Source organism: Cyprinodon tularosa, unplaced genomic scaffold, assembly GCF_016077235.1.
Source record: "Cyprinodon tularosa strain WSP-4 unplaced genomic scaffold, ASM1607723v1 ctg895, whole genome shotgun sequence".
NCBI classification, from domain to species: Eukaryota; Metazoa; Chordata; class Actinopteri; order Cyprinodontiformes; family Cyprinodontidae; genus Cyprinodon; species Cyprinodon tularosa.
Window position 1 is genome coordinate 126,564 of NW_024039668.1, and position 18,292 is coordinate 144,855.

Sequence of the window (18,292 nt, forward strand, 5' to 3'; positions counted from 1 at the left end):
AAACAGACCACACAAACTGGATTCCTGACAGTTTGACCATATCAATGCTACGAGCAGGGCTCCCATCTTGAAATACCGACTATGTTAGTTGGGAGATGATGCACCGTATCGTTTTACAGCCACAGGCTCTTATATCGTCATGGAGCTAAGGCTTCGGCTCTACTATTTTTCACCTGCTCTACTACTGGTCATGGCTACGAAAAAAGTTTTATTCTTTCTATAAGTCTGTGCTCTGATCCTCTAAGCAGTATTTGTGTCAGTTATATTGCAGGGACTCGATATTTAGGTTGACATGGTGTCTCAGATGTACAACACTCAAAAACAACAGAATATTTCATCATCAGGAGGTCACATTATGGATGCATCATGTCTGTGTATGGCAGTGAGAAGCAGAGAAAATATGCAGAGCCCTTCTCTTGTTGTTCATTAACAGGGAGGGGTACTAAGATTAAATGTTGGCCAAATCCATCATATTAAGTTTAAATGCAAACTTCAAACACCAACTAATAGAGATGTCATCAAGCTCTGCTGTGTGATGTCAACAGGACATCGGATTGTATTTCTGGAAATGTTGGAGGTAATTTCCCGAACCCACATTAGCTTGCCTGCTCAGTTTAGCTGCTGTGAGGCAGCCCATTAGGTCCAAACATGCTGGTTTGTTAAACCTCCTCTTCATTAGTTGGAACATTTAACTTAGCTTTGCACACAAGCTTTGTGCGCATGAACCACACAGCTGTGCAAAATCAAACCACTGGCAGCTGCTTCAATTTCAGGGTGTAAGGATCAGGTAGAATGGTTTACTGTCAAATTTCAATAAGGTGTTATGTGCGTCGGGCACATTAATTAATTTTGTTTCTTTTTTTTCCCCCTTTTAGTGTTAGTTGAATCACAAAATTTTAGAGTTGATAATTTTTTGTTTTGTAAATGATTTGATTACGTTAATTGGTTGTGATATTGGTCCACCTATAAGTAGGCTGGGTTTCCACCTGTTAGTCTCGCCCTCTCTCTCTCTCTCTCTCTCTCTCTCTCTCTCCCTTCGAATCCAATCCAATCCAATCCACTTTATTTATATAGTACGGTTTAAATAAACACAAGGTTTCCAAAGTGCTGCACAAAAAGATAAAATAACTAAAATAAATAAAAGTAATAAAATAAAATAAAATAAAAGCACTGCCCGCACAGGATAAAAATATGCATGTATATACATAAAATCAACATGTGTACATAAAATCAACAATCTTCTGATCAAGCCACCGTCACAGAGAGAGCGTTCAGACGCAATGCGCTCGTCTCCCTTCTTTGTAGGCCGCCGCTGACCGCTCCAGCCTGCCATGTGGTATTTTTGTTCGTTAGCCTTTGTTTTTTGCCGATTTTTTTGTAACTTTGACCTGGTGGGACCGGTTGTCTGGTTTTCGTTCTTTTTTTATTTCTTTAGGGGTTTAACCGTTAGTTCGTTACTAGCAGAGGCTTCGACGGCCCTGTATAGGGTTGGCCCTCTGCTGTAACGTTTTGTTTCTTTAGATCTGCTCACCAGGTTTAACTTTTTGTTCATACATTGGGTTTTGTTTTTTTTTATTAGAGTTTTTTTTGGACACGGGGAACTGGGGAAAAATCTGACTCTGTTTTTTTTTTTGTCTCTTTGCAAAAAAAAAAAACAACTGATCAAAAAAGAAGTTCCAGAGATTAAGAATAAAATAATTCTTTTGATGTGGATAAATATTTCACGCTGTTTGAAAGGGTGGCACTCGCACTTAATTGGCCGTGGAGGTGTGGACTTTGTTGTTGCAATGTGTCTCGGTTGGCAAAGCGCAAGAGGCAGATGCGTCGCTGTCTGTGGCAGATAGCTTGGATTTTGATAAAGTTAAGAATTCTATTCTGTGGGCGTATCAACTAGTGCCCGAAGCTTATCGCCAAAAATTTCGCAATGTAAAAAAACATTATAGTCAAACTTATGTGGATTTTGTTAGAGATAAAGAAATTCTTTTTGATCGCTGGTGCACTGCTAAAAATGTTGAGGACTTTGCACAACTTAAGCAGCTCATTTTGATGGAAGATTTTAAAAACAGCTTGCCGGAGAAAATTACCACTTATTTGAATGAAAATAAAGTGTCAGATGTGTCAAAAGCTGCAGTACTTGTTGATGAGTATATGTTGATGCACAGGGGTAATTTTGAGCGATCACATGTTTCTAATAAGTTTGTCAAATCTGGAAATAAAGGAAGAGAATTTGCGAAGGCTGTTTATGAAGTCAGATACACATACTACGCTCGGGGGAGTTGAGAGTAAGTTGGACCATGGGTTGGATTTGAAGACTAATGTAACGTGTTTTTATGGTAAGAAGAGAGGACATATTGTGGCCAACTGTCCGGTTTTACAGAAAAAGAACACTAAGCCAGTCGCTTTTATTAAGACCGTAAAACCCGTTGCTCAGTCTTCCTCAGCTAAACAGTCTTGCGAGTATGCTGATTTTAAACCTTTCGTTATGGATGGGTTTGTTTCTGTGTCTCCTACTGGTGAGAAAATCCCTGTGAAAATATTGCGAGATACTGCTGCCTCTCAGTCCTTTATTTTGGAGGGGATTTTGCTGCTAAATGATAACACTGCGATCGGTTCTGATGTAGCGGTTCGTGGTTTCGGCATGCGAGACATTGGGGTTTCGCTGCACAAAGTTGTGATCCAGTCTGAGCTGTGGTCTGGTGACACTGTGGTTGGGATGCGCCCTATATCCAATAGCGGGCATCTCCATGATCATGGAACCCTACTTTCCTCTTTTCGTGAAGCTCTTCTTCCAGTTGTTGAATGTCCAGGTTCAACTATTGGATGTAATCTTGATGGTATTAGTGATCATCCCTGATCTCTAGTTTCCTGAAAAGGGTCTGGCTTTTCTCCACAGCCTTCAACTTTCTGCCTCACTTCTTTTCAAAGAGGCTCGTACCCTTATGACTTCTTGATTAAGTTCTTGACACAAAGCGCTGACGCTTTCTACATGATAAGAGACTTCAGTTTCTGCTTGGTGCCTCAATCTTTTCTCTTCTTGGAGCAACGTTTCCAGCTGCTGGATGTCATGTTGAAGTTTTTTCTGGTCGACCTCCTTGGATATGCTCTGAGTTTCTTTTAGTTTCCGTTTTTCTGCCTGGAACCCTACTTTCCTCTTTTCTTGAAGCTCTTCTTCCAGTTGTTGAATGTCCAGGTTAAACTATTGGATGTAATCTTGATGGTATTAGTGATCATCCCTGATCTCTAGTTTCCTGAAAAGGGTCTGGCTTTTCTCCACAGCCTTCAACTTTCTGCCTCACTTCTTTTCAAAGAGTCTCGTTTCCTTATGACTTCTTGATCAAGTTCTTGACACAAAGCGCTGACGCTTTCTACATGATTAGAGATTTCAGTTTCTGCTTGGTGCCTCAATCTTTTCTCTTCTTGGAGCAACGTTTCCAGATGCTGGATGTCATGTTGAAGTTTTTTCTGGTCGACCTCCTTTGATGTGCTCTAAGTTTCTTTTAGTTTCCGTTTTTCTGCCTGGAACCCTACTTTCCTCTTTTCTTGAAGCTCTTCTTCCAGTTGTTGAATGTCCAGGTTCAACTATTGGATGTAATCTTGATGGTATTAGTGATCATCCCTGATCTCTAGTTTCCTGAAAAGGGTCTGGCTTTTCTCCACAGCCTTCAGCCTTTCTGCCTCACTTCTTTTCAAAGAGGCTCGTACCCTTATGACTTCTTGACTAAGTTCTTGACACAAAGCGCTGACACTTTCTACATGATTAGAGATTTCGGTTTCTGCTTAGAGCCTCAATCTTTTCTCTTCTTGGAGCAACGTTTCCAGCTGCTGGATGACGTGTTGAAGTTTTTTGACCTTCTTGGATATGCTCTGAGTTTCATTTAGTTTCCGTTTTTCTGCCTGGAACCCTACTTTCCTCTTTTCGTGAAGCTCTTCTTCCAGTTGTTGAATGTCCAGGTTCAACTATTGGATGTAATCTTGATGGTATTAGTGATCATCCCTGATCTCTAGTTTCCTGAAAAGGGTCTGGCTTTCTCCACAGCCTTCAACTTTCTGCCTCACTTCTTTTCAAAGAGGCTCGTACCCTTATGACTTCTTGATTAAGTTCTTGACACAAAGCGCTGACGCTTTCTACATGATAAGAGACTTCAGTTTCTGCTTGGTGCCTCAATCTTTTCTCTTCTTGGAGCAACGTTTCCAGCTGCTGGATGTCATGTTGAAGTTTTTTCTGGTCGACCTCCTTGGATATGCTCTGAGTTTCTTTTAGTTTCCGTTTTTCTGCCTGGAACCCTACTTTCCTCTTTTCTTGAAGCTCTTCTTCCAGTTGTTGAATGTCCAGGTTAAACTATTGGATGTAATCTTGATGGTATTAGTGATCATCCCTGATCTCTAGTTTCCTGAAAAGGGTCTGGCTTTTCTCCACAGCCTTCAACTTTCTGCCTCACTTCTTTTCAAAGAGGCTCGTACCCTTATGACTTCTTGATTAAGTTCTTGACACAAAGCGCTGACGCTTTCTACATGATTAGAGATTTCAGTTTCTGCTTGGTGCCTCAATCTTTTCTCTTCTTGGAGCAACGTTTCCAGATGCTGGATGTCATGTTGAAGTTTTTTCTGGTCGACCTCCTTGGATGTGCTCTAAGTTTCTTTTAGTTTCCGTTTTTCTGCCTGGAACCCTACTTTCCTCTTTTCTTGAAGCTCTTCTTCCAGTTGTTGAATGTCCAGGTTCAACTATTGGATGTAATCTTGATGGTATTAGTGATCATCCCTGATCTCTAGTTTCCTGAGAAGGGTCTGGCTTTTCTCCACAGCCTTCAGCCTTTCTGCCTCACTTCTTTTCAAAGAGGCTCCTACCCTTAAGACTTCTTGATTAAGTTCTTGACACAAAGCGCTGACACTTTCTACATGATTAGAGACTTCAGTTTCTGCTTGGTGCCTCAATCTTTTCTCTTCTTGGAGCAATGTTTCCAACTGCTGGATGTCATGTTGAAGTTTTTTCTGGTCGACCTCCTTGGATGTGCTCTGAGTTTCTTTTAGTTTCCGTTTTTCTGCCTGGAACCCTACTTTCCTCTTTTCGTGAAGCTCTTCTTCCAGTTGTTGAATGTCCAGGTTCAACTATTGGATGTAATCTTGATGGTATTAGTGATCATCCCTGATCTCTAGTTTACTGAGAAGGGTCTGGCTTTTCTCCACAGCCTCCTGCCTTTCTGCCTCACTTCTTTTCAAAGAGGCTCGTACCCTTATGACTTCTTGACTAAGTTCTTGACACCAAGGGCGTAGGTTTGATTTCAACTTTGGTAGGGATACTATTCCTCAGTTTCATTGGTCTTTTGCAAAAATATGCATGCTCCTTTTTATGCTTAATGTGAGCTTCAGGGCTCATTTTGTTTAAAGAGAACAGCAGCATTTCTTGCTACATTAATACAAATCTTATAAGCACTACACTCACTAGATGCTGTTTATCAATATTTAAAGCATCACTGGCTCTGATGAATGTGGAATTAGGACTTTTTCCACTTTGAAAAGGATTGCATTTAAATTTACCTGCGACTAAGACAGTGTCTGTTTAACCAAATATAGTCTATAATATGTGGATTTATCCTGTTTTTATATCTGAATATATAGAATTGTGCAGAGGTAAACCCCACTCTTATTTTTTTTTATCTAATATGCTCTCTCTGGATCATGCAAAAATAATACATTCAAGGGACAGCAAATAAATGTATTGTATTTACATGTGCACTGGAACTATAAGAGGAACTGACACTGAGCATTTAAAATATTAATATTAGAAGTTGTACATTTGGGCTGTAGTTACTCTCTGTAGCTAATTTCAAGTATTTTATCTATGGCTGAAACAATTAATCATATTAACAAATTATTTAAATAATCGTGAACTAATTTAGTAATTAATTAATCGTAAACTGGAGTGTAGGGCCACTAAAATGTGCCTTTAGCCGACAGAGCGACCCACTTAGAGCAGGAATTATACCAAGATTGTAAAAAAATATGTAAACATTTAGCATTTAAGAAGTAAAAAAAAAAAAAAGTTTTTGTCTGTCAATATTCTCCATCCAGAACTCCTCCAAAGGAAACGTTTAAACGTTTCTGTTTCACCTGGTTTCATTTCATAAAAGATCTTCTTAAAGGAGCCTTTGGCTATCTGATTAAAAGATAAAATAAAAGAAATCCTAACGTTGTTAACTTACATTTCTCAAGTTCCACAAATCAAAAAACTCTCTCCTGCTTCTTTACAGAACTCCAATCAGAAGCTTTCGCCTGTTTTAGCATAGATAATATTTTTTTTTTATTTGGACTAGTTTCGTAGCCCAATATTAATTTATTTTAGCGTCTTTTTTTCGCGCTCCAAGCACCCGCGCGCGCTCACATACAGACTTAAAAACTATTGATGCGCTGCTATGTGAAAGGGACAGGAAAGAGCAGGCAGCTGCAGCTACCAGGCAGAGAAGCTGCGAGAGGAAAAGAAGCGGCTGCTGTATAGTAAATTATAAACATGTTGTTTACATCCAATTATTGGTAGGGACAATGGGTCCGTCCAAAATTTTGGTAGGGACATGTCCCTATGGTCCCTATGCAAACCTACGCCCATGCTTGACACAAAGCGCTGACACTTTCTACATGATTAGAGACTTCAGTTTCTGCTTGGTGCCTCAAACTTTTCTCTTCTTGGAGCAACGTTTCCAGCTGCTGGATGTCATGTTGAAGTTTTTTCTGGTCGACCTCCTTGGATGTGCTCTGAGTTTCTTTTAGTTTCCGCTTTTCTGCCTGGAACCCTACTTTCCTCTTTTCTTGAAGGTCTTCTTCCAGTTGTTGAATGTCCAGGTTCAACTTTTGGATGTAATCTTGATGGTATTAGTGATCATCCCTGATCTCTAGTTTCCTGAGATGGGTCTGGCTTTTCTCCACAGCCTTCAGCCTTTCTGCCTCACTTCTTTTCAAAGAGGCTCGTACCCTTATGACTTCTTGATCAAGTTCTTGACACAAAGCGCTGACACTTTCTACATGATTAGAGATTTCGGTTTCTGCTTAGAGCCTCAATCTTTTCTCTTCTTGGAGCAACGTTTCCAGCTGCTGGATGACGTGTTGAAGTTTTTTGACCTCCTTGGATGTGCTCTGAGTTTCATTTAGTTGCTGTTTTTCTGCCTGGAGCCCTACTTTACTCTTTTCATGAAGCTCTTCTTCCAGTTGTTGAATGTCCAGGTTCAACTTTTGGATGTAATCTTGATGGTATTAGTGATCATCCCTGATCTCTAGTTTCCTGAAAAGGGTCTGGCTTTTCTCCACAGCCTCTTGCCTTTCTGCCTCACTTCTTTTCAAAGAGGCTCGTACCCTTATGACTTCTTGATTAAGTTCTTGACACAAAGCGCTGACGCTTTCTACATGATAAGAGACTTCAGTTTCTGCTTGGTGCCTCAATCTTTTCTCTTCTTGGAGCAATGTTTCCAACTGCTGGATGTCATGTTGAAGTTTTTTCTGGTCGACCTCCTTTGATGTGCTCTGAGTTTCTTTTAGTTTCCGTTTTTCTGCCTGGAACCCTACTTTCCTCTTTTCGTGAAGCTCTTCTTCCAGTTGTTGAATGTCCAGGTTCAACTATTGGATGTAATCTTGATGGTATTAGTGATCATCCCTGATCTCTAGTTTCCTGAAAAGGGTCTGGCTTTTCTCCACAGCCTTCAGCCTTTCTGCCTCACTTCTTTTCAAAGAGGCTCGTACCCTTAAGACTTCTTGATTAAGTTCTTGACACAAAGCGCTGACGCTTTCTACATGATTAGAGATTTCAGTTTCTGCTTGGTGCCTCAAACTTTTCTCTTCTTGGAGCAACGTTTCCAGCTGCTGGATGTCATGTTGAAGTTTTTTCTGGTCGACCTCCTTGGATGTGCTCTGAGTTTCTTTTAGTTTCCGTTTTTCTGCCTGGAACCCTACTTTCCTCTTTTCATGAAGCTCTTCTTCCAGTTGTTGAATGTCCAGGTTCAACTATTGGATGTAATCTCGATGGTATTAGTGATCATCCCTGATCTCTAGTTTCCTGAGAAGGGTCTGGCTTTTCTCCACAGCCTTCAGCCTTTCTGCCTCACTTCTTTTCAAAGAGGCTCGTACCCTTATGACTTCTTGATTAAGTTCTTGACACAAAGCGCTGACGCTTTCTACATGATTAGAGATTTCGATTTCTGCTTGGAGCCTCAATCTTTTCTCTTCTTGGAGCAATGTTTCCAGATGCTGGATGTCATGTTGAAGTTTTTTCTGGTCGACCTCCTTGGATGTGCTCTGAGTTTCATTTAGTTTCCGTTCTTCTGCCTGGAGCCCTACTTTGCTCTTTTCTTGAAGCTCTTCTTCCAGTTGTTGAATATCCAGGTTCATTATGTCCAGGTCATCCAGTTTCACAGAAGCTGAACCCTCCTGAAATCTTTTCTCTATATCTTTTAGTTTGCTGAAGAGTATCTGTATGATCTCTGTAGCCTTCTGTTTTTCTGCCTCTACCTGGATTCGAAGATCTTGCTCTCTCTTAATATCTTTGTCCGTTTCTTCGAACAAAGCCTCTAACTGTTCAAAGGTTGTAGTCTCTGCGTTCAACCTCAGCTCTCTTTCTTTTTCTAGCTTTTCTTGCAACTCTCTGATGGTATTATGCATCTCACGTCTCTCTGAAAACCCTTTGGACATCTCCAATTTTTGGAGTTTGTTGGAAAGTGCCTGTGTGATCTCCAGAGCTTCCAGTTTTTCATATTCACTTTCAAATCTGAGGTGCTTTTCTTTTTTAAGCTCTTTCTCAGCTTGCTCCAGCTTCAGCTCAGCCAAACGCATTTCAAACTCGTATTTAATGTTGAGGTGGAAAATTTGATCTTCATATTTCATTTGTAAGTTAATGAGTTCCTTCTGGTGTTTCTCTTTTGTGTGGCAGCAGGTGGACCTAGCCTGCGCTTGGATTTTGTCTTCAGCTTGCTGAAGTTTGTCCTTCAGGTCCATAATTTCCTGCTGCAAAGCCTCATTTTCTTTGCTCAGGACCTTGTTGAACCTTTGGAAGACGTTAGAAGGTTGATTGGCTCCAATATTCTCCATTGTCTTATTTTTAACAAGGTGCTGCTAAGTGAAACTGTTCTCTCAAGTAGTTCGCTAAAGAATGCCTCTGGACTGTGCACTAGACTAGGCTTCTAGAATTGTTTGTAGAATTCTAGACTACCTACATCATAGACTGATGATGTCATCAGCATGGAAACAGTCACTGATCCCAGATCAGCCTGTCCACTGAATGGAACTTTGGTCACACGACTGTTGTCAACCAATTTCAAAATTTTTGAATCAAAACATTCAGCTTGTTCAGGAGAATTCTGCTATGTCTTTTGGTAAAGATATTTTTTGTTTTTTTTCTCGATATTCAGCTTTTTCTGCGATTTTTTTTTTTTTTTTTGTCCTGTTGAAATGCATATAGAATTCTTAGATTTTAGCAAAATTCAACTGAAACTTCACCATCTTTGCCCTTTAACTACTTCAGCATACTTTCAGCTGGAAACACCATTCAACTTTTAAAATGTTTCCGTATCTTTCTGCTATTACTGTTTAACTCTTTTTAACTCTTTTTGCTAACTTTTACAGGTTTGCTTCAGTGAAGCTTCAAACTTTTAAAGAATTTTTACAGATTTTCAGATTTATAATGGAAGTCTATGGACGGAATGTTCAGCTGCTAGAGTTTGCCACTCTAGGGTTTTCAAACATTTCACTCATGCCAAACAGTTTCAACTCACTCACTCATTTCTTACTCTATGTAGAAAAATTATACATCAAAACGTAAGTTTTTTTGTCAGGATTCAGGAAATGTAATCCTCATTTGTGTGGGATTTACAGTTTTCCTACAGTTTGGCCTAGACCACGAAGAAGTCCACACTTCCCTAATAGAAATCCAATGAGAGAGCTTCCAAAAATCACATCTGAAAATACAAAACGACACATATTTTCGTATCGCTGCCATTGCTAAACTGTTTGATGTACAAACATTAGAACTTGGTAAAGAACATATTCAGACCCTACTAGCACTCACATTGAAGGATTTTCTTCAAAATCATTTATGGTTTAGCTGTTTAGCTGACTTGTTCGGCTATAGGAAAAGGTTGATTGTGAGAAAAATCCTCAGACTCAGAAAAAATTTATTTTTACATCGTCACCGTGGCCAAATAGTTTTTTGTAGAAACATGGAAGTTGGCACAATCGAAGCCGAGGGATGGCTGACACCCACAGTGAAAGAATTTTTTGAATACCTTATACAGCTTTGGCTCACCACTCGTTTGTTCAGATGGGTTTTTCAGCACCTGAAAGCTCAGTGAACCTGAGGTGCTGCATGTAATCCAATCCGACGAGAAGGTGGAACAAACCATTTTGTTTCTCCTTCCCATTAGGGTTGTGAAAGAGCTACAGACATGAATGTTACTCCAATCGGACACAAGGGATAGCTGTCCCTTAGACGGAAAAAATTTTTTGGATACCATTTACGGCTTTGGCTCACCACTCGTTTGTTTGGAGGGTTGGTTTGGCTTTTGAGAGCTCAGCTCTAACAAAGAGCTACATATTATTTAATGAGAGAAGCAGGTGTGACACACCTTTATATTTCTCCTTCCCATTAAGGTTGTGAATGAGCGAGAGCCATGAAAGTTACTCCAATCGGAGACAAGGGATAGCTCTCGCTTAGATTGAAAGAATGGGCAAAAGAGTGATTTAATGACTGGAAAGTCATCAAGTATCATTGCTGGGTCTGACCCTTTTCTCAACACATAAGCCTGCTAGACTTTCAAAATAAGACTGCAGGGACCCTACAAAATAAAAGCCTCTATATTATACTGGTGCATTAATTGATGCAAATGGCTCAGCATTATGACCCAAACTCCACCAGCTTGTTTCTATTAGACTCTAGGGACCTTTTCAAAACACACCCCAGAGCAAATTTCCCATTTACGCTCTAATACAGCATCTATTTACCCAATAACATGGAAAACCAGTGATTTCACATTTAGAAATGGATTCTATATCACTGCTGGGCATGACCCTTCCCTTGACACAAATCCATGATAGACTTTCAAAATAAGACTATGGGGACTCTATAAAATAAAAGCCTCTTCCTTACCCACACTCATTCATTGTGCCGTATGGTTCATAGCTATGACCCGAACTCAACCAATTTCTTCAAATTACACTACCAAGGCCTGTTGACCACACACCTAAGTGCACATTTCTTAATGAAGCTTTAACATTTCCACTGTAGTAAAGCATCTGCTAAGATCATAAGCAGATGCTTTACTTCTGTCAACTTCCAGGTAAACAGATACCTTTGGACTTTTTCTTCTGGTTAATCAACTTTAAATGTTTTGCTTTTAAGAGGAGTGTGTTTCTGCCATTATTTTGCCAAATGATTCTACCCTACAAAATCTTCAGAAGATTCTACTGGTTTCTGCTGTTTGAAGTTTCTGATTACTTCTTATCACATTTTATATGTTCTTCAGCTAATTTCTGCTTCTTTTCCTTTATACAGTTTCTAGCTAATTTTTCTTTTTTCATTCAGCATAAAAAAGCATTCCCACTTTGCTATTTCTCCGAAACAGCTTTTTCTAGTTAATATTATTTCTCACTGATTTCTTTTCTAAATTTCTAAATGCTGTTTGATTTTTAAAAATTACTGACTGTGTCTGAAGGTTCGCCGTAATCCCATATAGGATGCTCTGAATGTCCCTGGATGTAAAAGTAGTACTTACTCTTAATGTTAGTAGTTAGTAGGCTGTTTTCATGCACTTGGTAGTCATAGTTTATTTTAAAGGAACGTTTAATATAGAGAGTACTATAGCTACCGATCTGGAAAATATTTTCTGACATTAAATGAGGTTGTGGCGCAAAAAAAAATCTGGGCCAGAAAGGACTGTGAAAATACATGGGGCTATGTTGTATTAATTCAGTAATTCGGTAACACTTTCTGCCAATGTTTTTATGTGTAAGTGCACATTGTGCTATTTGCACTGCATCAGCTATTTCCTTCTTTGTTTTAATGTGTTTTTGTTTGCTTCTCCACATGTTCTGTCATTTTCTCCTGTCACAATAGAAACACACATCTACAAATACATGTGAAAATGCAGCACTGGCTCATCCCTTCATTGTTTCTTTCAGGACTTTTTATTATTTTTTCTTGGATGTTCTGTTATGCTTACTGCACTTTTTTATTTTATTTATTCTTTTTATTTTAGAATTACATTTTTTTTTCTGTGCAAAGCTCTTGTTTCATTCTTTCATTTGTTGTATTTATGTTAATACATTTTTGTTTTTATTCATAGTTTTCTAGGTTATAGTTGGTTATCTTTTTTAAAGCTAATTTACAAAATTAGTTAGATCACCGGAAGAAAAGAGCAAATTAGCATCCAAAGAGTTAATGAACATAAACAGTGATGAATACGAACAGAAATATGATTTATCAGTTTTTACCAAACTGAGACAGGCCACAGGTTCTCAGATTGTTGTTTTCCAGCTACATATTATATAATTTTTTGATCTGCCTCTATCTCCTTCCCCTTTTTGAATTTGAATTAGTAATTGCCGTGGGGTTAAGGGCTCTTTCCCAGTCCCTGTCTGCTAACAAAAAAGAAAGAATGTGTAGGTTTTTTTGAAGATTAAAATGGCCTTCTGTAACTCTAAGCAACTTCTCTGATCGGAGCAAGATTACAATTTCTGTCAGAATCTGTTGTCATGTCTCCTGGTTATTTAAACGTTCTGAGGAGGCTAAAAAGAGAAAATGTGAAAGGGGTAGAGGAAAAACAAGAGCAGATCTTTGAAAGGAGTTTGTTCTTTGGCCCAGGCTGAAAGAAGAAGCCGGATGTAAAACCGATTCTCTTTTCTTAACTTTATTATTAGACAAAGTTAACACTTTGCTTCAGTCATACATCTTTATTATTTTTTTGTTTGTTTGTTTAGTAGAAAAAAAATACAGGCAGTTACAGGTCTAGCGCCCCTAGTGGCCAGAAGTTACACAGTGTGTAATACATTAATATTTTCATGACCAATTCTTAAACACATATTAAACTAATGATATTATGGCTCTGTTCGAATCTATGGGCTGTGTCTTCCAAGGACCCGGTCTACCTGGACTGGATCCTTCAAAATAAGGAGACTGGAAGAGTTTTGGCTGTGAATTCAAACAGGTCCAGCCTTCCCTGGCTTTTTTTTTTTTTTAAGTGAACAAAGAGAATCCAGAGTGGAATAAAGGTGCCAACCAACGGGAGCATAAACAAATAAAAGCAAATGTAATTATATAAACCTTAGTCAGTGAAATAACACGCTGCTTTCATTTTGCACATCTCTGATGTTGCTGCTTCTTTCAAATATCTATTACTGTAAAAGTGCAGGTGTACAGTTTTTTATTGTTAAAACACCTTACAGTGCGTTATTTTATTTTTTATATTTTAACTCTTCCCTATTATGTTAGTCTTATACATTTTTCTAAGGTCAACAATTGTGTGTCCATTTTCAATAATCTTTCTGCTGCTGTAAATTTGATTTTCTATCCTATTCTATTCTTTTCTATTCTATTCTATAAAAGGGTTAGAAATATATAAGTAAATCTAAACAATATATGTATAAAAAATATATCTGCAAAATCTCTTGGTTCATAGATATATTTTTACAGCTTATCAATGTATTAGAGGCTGCTAGGTTTCTACAACATCTTCCAATGGACATAAATAGCAGGATAATCCCCACGTATACCTCCTGCTGCTGCTGCTGCTGCTCTTCTCCTGCAGCTTTTGTTTGTGCAGTTATAACCTTCCTGTTCATGATTTAACCTTTTCATTTAAATGTAGATCGAGAATGATCGTTAAAACAAGCTTAGAGACTGATGTCATCAATGGTTTGTTTCTTTCCTGTTTGGCTTTGAACATGTTGTCCTCGTGACAGAGATGATTTGTGAGTTTTTATTTGTAGTAAATTTGCTGTTGAAGTTTGTCTCAAAAAGAGGCTGTTCGTTTGTTTTGTCTCTAAAGCCACAGCAGAAACCAAAGCCCAAAATTAGATTAGTACATTTCCAAATAAGAACAACAGTGTAAGGCGTTGTGGTGGACCGACATCTTTAAAAACCCAAACAGCATCAGATCTTGATTATTCCGTGAGGGCAGAGCAGAACATTGTATCTGTCACCAATGTTTTTGTTTTTCCCTCTATGATTTGTGCTGTTTGGCTTTTTTTCCCCTCCTTTGTTTGTGTTTAAATCAGGTTTATAGATATTTAATCTGCTAATGAGTTGAACAGAGGAGCAGAAGGACTGAGGGCAGGTGGTGGCAGCAGTGAGCTTGTGGTAAAGACAAAGGATGTCACAGAACAATAGAGTTTTCCTTCCCAATTAGTTTTATATGAAGGATAGGTTAATTAGAAAATAAGGTAGAAGATATAATCTAATCTGAAAAAAGGAAAAAACATGTTTCAGCACGTTCAGACTTTAATTTAAAAGCAATTATTTAGTCATCATGCATAGGATTATTCTTTTTATTTAATCACGATTTATTTCCAGGGAAGAGAAGATGAATAGTTGAGGGAGTCAAAAAACTGTTTAAGCTGAAAGCTGCTAAAGATAAAAATTAGACATACGACCAGGTACTGAATCTAGCAGGAAGCCTAACAGGTGCCAAACTATTCTAAACAAGCTATTTACATACATTCTGTATTCAATACAATACTTTAAATACAATGAATACAATAATTTACTAATCCCAAAGAGAAATGAAATGTTGTAGTAACTCATACCTTTTTTAAAACCAGTTGTAATAGATGTTGATGGTTGTTGGCAGGGGCAGACTTACCGTGCAGTCAAAGTAGACAAACGCCTGTGGATCGAACCTGCAAGGGGCAATATATTAAAGGTCCTTTAGATCATCACATGTCAGTAGCTACAGTTTTACATGCAGGGAAAACTAGCCTTGCTCAATAAACTGGGAAAATGTAATGCATTTGCTGGAGCCATTTGCTGATTCTCAGCATTAAGCCCGGGGTGGTTTAAAGGTATTGTGGAGGATTTCCGCAATTTTTTTGAAAGACCTGCACTCTCCACTTTTTAAAAATGCGCAAGCGAGAGCGTGCATTAGCATTTCTCCTCATGCACGTTCTGTTTAAAAGTTACTGTTCTCATAGCTCATACAATACTTACTGTGTCCAGACGTCTGCTCTAACCCCTAAATGCCTCAATCACTATACAGAGTGGAGACTATATAGTGAGCTTTATAGAGAACTCAGTTAACTGACCCTTCGGACAGATGATCACTTCTTTTTGCTCCCCGTTGGTCACGTTACTCCTCCTCCACTGTGCGGTTCATTAAAATGAAATAAGTAATAGAAATGAATCAATTCCTGCATTTGTTCACTTTTATTTTCTGAACAATATGTGTAATATGTGAAACCATATTTAATTAACTACTACACAATGATACTGCTTTACTCAAAGTCCGTCAGTTCAAAGCTCACGATGCATGTTCTCAAACTGTGCGACCTGATGCTATGATGCGATCTACCTGCTCAGACTGTACGTCTAAAAAACACATCAGACTCAGCTCCGCAGTGAGATGGCGCTACTCGGACTCGTCTATCCAGAAGCCAAATGAGAAGAAGAGGAATATGAAGCGCACTAGAGTGAAACGCGCTGCCTTGGTAATCTGTGCAATTTTATGCTGAAAGCCCTAAAAAGAAAAGGCAACGACGTATTTGGACAAAGACATGGGTGAGGAAACGAGGCTGCTACGGTCCGTCAATTTTACAGAAAGAACTAATTTCACTCATTGCACCCCTGCATGTTTCTGTGTTTTCATCTGAGAGGAAGAAGGAGAAGAAGAATCCTTGTTTGCCCACTGAGCGATTTGTCCACGACGGCCGACTGAAAATCAAACATTTTGACCTCCTGATCAGAAGGTGGTCGTGAGAGGCTGATCGCCCCTCGTTACCCCCTGTACACTACACCATGCACGATCAGGCTGAAAGTTGGCCCGATCAAAAAATTCTTGCATGCCTGGGAAGTTGCCCCCAAAAAGGGCAAAAAATCGCACAGTGTAAGCCCATTCTAGGAGAGAACTCAACAAAAAAAAGAATGTTTTTCTACTGCATATTTGCACCGTATTTATTTGCCTTGAAATGCTCTGACCTTCCATATCAATGCATTTTGAACCATGTCTTTCTCTCACACTGTTTACATTTGATCACTGCTGCACTTTATGAAATGGAAATGCTAATTTCACTGCCAAGCTAAATTTTGTCTACGTCTAGGGTTGTCTAGGTCTAAGTTTTTAAGCCCCAAAAGTTAACGCAAATACTTCACTAATGGTTCAGATGCTCATTATAAACCATGAGACTTTTCCACATCAAATCACAACCAAAATGCAGATTTTGAATGTTTAGCAATTGCTGTACTCTCCAGACTAATTCTCGTGTGTCATGACAACTTTAAAGACAGAAAAATGTTTGCGCTTTAAACTACTTTACCTAGTCTTGCATGCTATTGCGATGTCCAGAGATTAGGACTTCTACATATTAGGTGACACAATGGTAAGCTTAGAAAAGGTCATGTCTTCTGACTCTTGACTTACCTGACGCGTTTTTGCCTTCTTAAAAATTAAGTCCCTAAAATTACGTTGTCTTTGCTGCTTGGCCGTGACGCTGTTCAGAGCACCGTCAGCTGCTCCGCTGGTTGCACCACTGAGGATGAAAATTAAATCGCATGTGCCCTCTGGGCCACCGGAATTTGGCCAGGTTTCTCGTAAGCACACAACCTGCCAAATGATGAAAAGGCAATATTATTACTATTACTGTAAATATATAATTGACATTACACAGTCAGTGATAAAATGTCATTTAAGAAGGGGGATGATTTTTAAGATTTATTTAAGAAGCGGAATGCCATCCCCCCTCAACTCGAGTACTGTGTATATCTGTTATTGTAGGATCAGTAGCTTTTATTTTTCAGCAGTGGATGCCAGGAGAGGGACTAGAGTTAAAGCTACAATTGATGAACAGTGTAGTTTTAGCTTTACAGAATCTGTTGCACTCAGGGCTCATTGAGAAATTAAGAATCATTTAGAGGAGGAGCTCTTTACTAAAGTTTTCCTGGGGGACACTGGTCCGCCACTGGTTGTAGGCAGAAAGGAGCAGTTAGCAGTTTGTGTTGCAGTCAATCTGAGGAGGTCTTTGATGCTCTGCTGGTGTTTATCAGTCTCTTGAAAGGGAGGCTAAGTTTTGTCCATGATATTCTTCATTTTATAAAGAATTTTTCCTTTTAAAATCCTCTGAAAAAGCTATAGAGGAGCTACTAGGACAGAGCCATCCTTCTTTATCATTCATGCATTCATTCAGACTTTATGAAGGACACAAGGCTTTTAAAGACTTTTAAAACAAAACAGAGAAAATTGCACATTTGTTATACATTAGTTGCCTTTAAAATTTCCCGGCTTTCCTTTATGGGCCCTTGGCTGGTCCTTGGCTGGTCTCTTACAATTCATTTTTAAACTATTTTTGTACTAAAATATTTTTTCTGTCATGATTTGTGGACATTAAGATCTAAAAAGAAGTGTTATCTCCTGGCCAGACCCTGTAATTCCGTGAAAGGGTGGATTCAGAGTAATAAAATATGCACACCCAGCAGAGGGCCGGTGGCTGGAAGTTGGAGGGGATTTGGCTGGGAGTTGGAAAGAAGCTGGCGCCATTCGCTGGCGTTTCACTGGGAAGGGCCATTTTTAATGCCTGCTACTGTAAATACAGGCTTGGGCGCCAGTGACACCACATATTAGAAGATAACCTTAGAGAGCTTTTCTCAGTACAAACCAGGTCTTGTATCATGGTATTAAGAGAGTTCATAGCTCTGCACTAATGGTATAAATAAATTGTCGTGTGGATGCAGGACAAGAAACTACAGCAGAAAACGTTAGTCTAACAGTTATCTAAAAGTTATTTAAAACAGCAATAAATTAAGTAAGCAAAAATACTCAACCTAAAAATCTTTAAATCCAGCAGCTACTTTAAATAAAAACTACTTAAGCTAAAAATTACAAAAGGTAATAGAGCTCTTTAAACTACTAAAACTACGAAGCTAATACTTACTTCGGTTAGAAAGAATTTCGGGGACTTTTCCTTAAGTTAACATCTAGTTAAGGTCAGAGTTATAACAGTAGCAGTTGTTCTGGCTAACATTTGCTTTTAGAGTAAAAATTAAATGTTAGACCATTGATTAAGCCATATTAAGCAATATTTATTATTACAGTTAATATGTTATTACAGGACATGCCAA

At 38.8% G+C, this 18,292-nt stretch overlaps 1 protein-coding gene across 1 annotated transcript in view; it reads left to right on the forward strand.

Annotated features, from left to right (window-relative positions):
• The window catches only part of LOC119775791 (gamma-aminobutyric acid receptor subunit rho-3-like), a 61,051-nt gene that overhangs the window by 19,747 nt on the left and 23,012 nt on the right, over nucleotides 1–18,292 (forward strand). The window lies entirely within an intron of this gene.